This window comes from Varroa jacobsoni, unplaced genomic scaffold (genome assembly GCF_002532875.2).
Source record: "Varroa jacobsoni isolate VJ856 unplaced genomic scaffold, vjacob_1.0 scaffold_516, whole genome shotgun sequence".
In the NCBI taxonomy this organism is placed as follows: domain Eukaryota; kingdom Metazoa; phylum Arthropoda; class Arachnida; order Mesostigmata; family Varroidae; genus Varroa; species Varroa jacobsoni.
In genome coordinates this window covers 125,126-127,493 of record NW_019213418.1, presented here as the reverse complement: position 1 = coordinate 127,493, position 2,368 = coordinate 125,126, and positions in this window count along the sequence as shown.

The window sequence follows — 2,368 nt, the reverse complement described above, 5'->3', positions numbered from 1 at the left end:
TAGGCTGGCCTGGATGACGAGTAACAGGTAGATGGCACACAATACGTTTAAAACAAGTTTTGAAGGTAGCCGTTGGTTGTCTCTTTTTTTGAAAGTCGAAGGGTGTTTATAGTCCGGCTGCCTCATACTGACATATCGAGAGTACTACTTTCTATAGAGCACAGGCACAATAGCGCTACAGACTTCTACGAACGTTTATATGAAAGTACGAAAGACGAAAAGGAATCTGTTCGTCTCGAACCTATTTTTTACATGCTTCTCGTAGTGGGCAAGTTTCATCTTTCTTGCGAAACGAACGGCCATGTGGGATGACCCACATGGAGATCATTGTCCTGAACAAACATTTGCCCTGCAAATATGGACACATCCGCTTGTTTGAACAGAACCCTCTTGTAGGCAGATACCAAGCGTCTGATTTTTTTATACATATTAACTGTTGGTCCATTTTGTCTTTAAGTACACCCAATACAAATATTCGTAAGTACTGGTTAGTAGCGTATATGGATACGTGATACAAAAAGATGAACTTCTGCCCTAAATTGTTGTCATTTCTACATGAAGTATAAATACTTAGTTTTAACGGCCGTTGACAGATTACAGCTAAATAACACGTGGTTTCGTAACACACATTTACATACATTGAGTAGCTCTTAAATTTGAAGAAACGGTCTTTCCTATTCGGAGCGAGACAGAGCACACAATGCTTATATACATACCTATCGACATATTACTTCTGTCCATAGAAATGACTTAGAACTATAGCCATAGGTTAGATAGAGATATACTGCTCACTTACCATACAAATCCACCATACAAATCATATTACCAGGTTTTACAACGCCAATATTATAAAAGATACACTTACATTACGTTACGTAAGCACCCCACGTTTAAAATTACTCTTTTGCATCTTGGAATCGGCCTTCCGCGATCACGTTCTAGAATACGAATAGCGAACCTATATCTCCAGAAATATTGTGAACTATGAGGGCGAGGGTTATTTCGGAACAGAAAAAACATTGCTCCAGTCTGCAGCTTTATCAGGCAACATAAGCTTTTTCCGTGCGTTTGTTTGGTGAAAGCACTCACGCACCGGGAGTTCGCACGCGCACGACTTCAACGTTAAGGCAAAAAAGGTGGCGGAAGATGTGGCCTCTTTAGTCGCCGCTGCATCAATAAGATCTAACTTGTTTCTTCTCAGGCTTCAGATGCCAATCCTCGGCATACCAAGGCTTAGTCCAGAACAGACCGAAGGAGTTGACTGGTAATTCTCTGGCACTTTATAATCAAGAATTACAGGTAGCTACGAAAAACAGAGTCTACTCATTTTTAGACGGGTTAACAGCGGCAAAAGTGGCATAGTAGTTTATCGGTGTATACCGGGCCGGAATCGTCTACGCCATACCACAACGTTGGGAGGAAGACCTCCGCCGAGCGTCGCCATTGAGCTAGCTGCTACTTCTCGCTAATTTTCTCACAACCGGACAGAAAAGGCGGTCTATTTTTTCTATTGTTGATCATTCCCCGACGATTTTTGAGTCCTTCCTGCCTACAACTGCTGAGGCCATGTCTTTTGTCGTTACATTTTCCCGTCGACGTGCTTACTCTTTTCTGATCTACTGCAGTTCGGCTGCTGGTTGCTATTTCTGCTTAATGCCCATAGATAAAGGTTGGCGTAGAAGGCTGGCTGAAGTCTATATCGACAACCTAGTGCTAGTCCTCGAAACCTATATGTTCGATGGTATAGTCAAAGGATCGAATGACTATTTGGATCGCAATGTGATTCCGACTGCGCTGCCGTCCTGCGGATCTCCATTCGCACCAACTCAGTCACCGGTAGCGATCAGCTGTCAGATGTACGCCGGTCAAGACGTGCAGGCGATTCAGAATACAGGCTGGGGATCAGTTCTGGTGTCATTCATCCGCCCGACCGAACAATCGGAAATGGGCACGTATGCGATCAACAAGAAGAAAAGGAAGATGCGCATCGTATGAGATCTCTGTCGCTTCAGCTTCCGATAACAATAGTAGTCTATGGCGAAGATGTTAGGACTGGTTAAAGGAGGTGAAGGATTAGCTTTCACGCCACATGACCTCGTGTGTGTTCAAACGCGTCTTCAGTTTAAGACACCTGAAAAGGTCTAGCAGAGTGCGAGATAGATGAGTAAAGAATCTGGTAGCGTGAATCATTTTGGATAGAGCCTTTTTCTTGAACATTACTAAGGTCATTGTTAAGGCTTTGTCCCAAGGCTGTTGCAATGCGTTCGCCTGAGTGGTGATGTACTTACACGAGAGGACAAGAAGGCAATACATAGTACATCAACAACTTAATCGATAGCCTTTTCATAAGTCTGGTCACGATCCGATG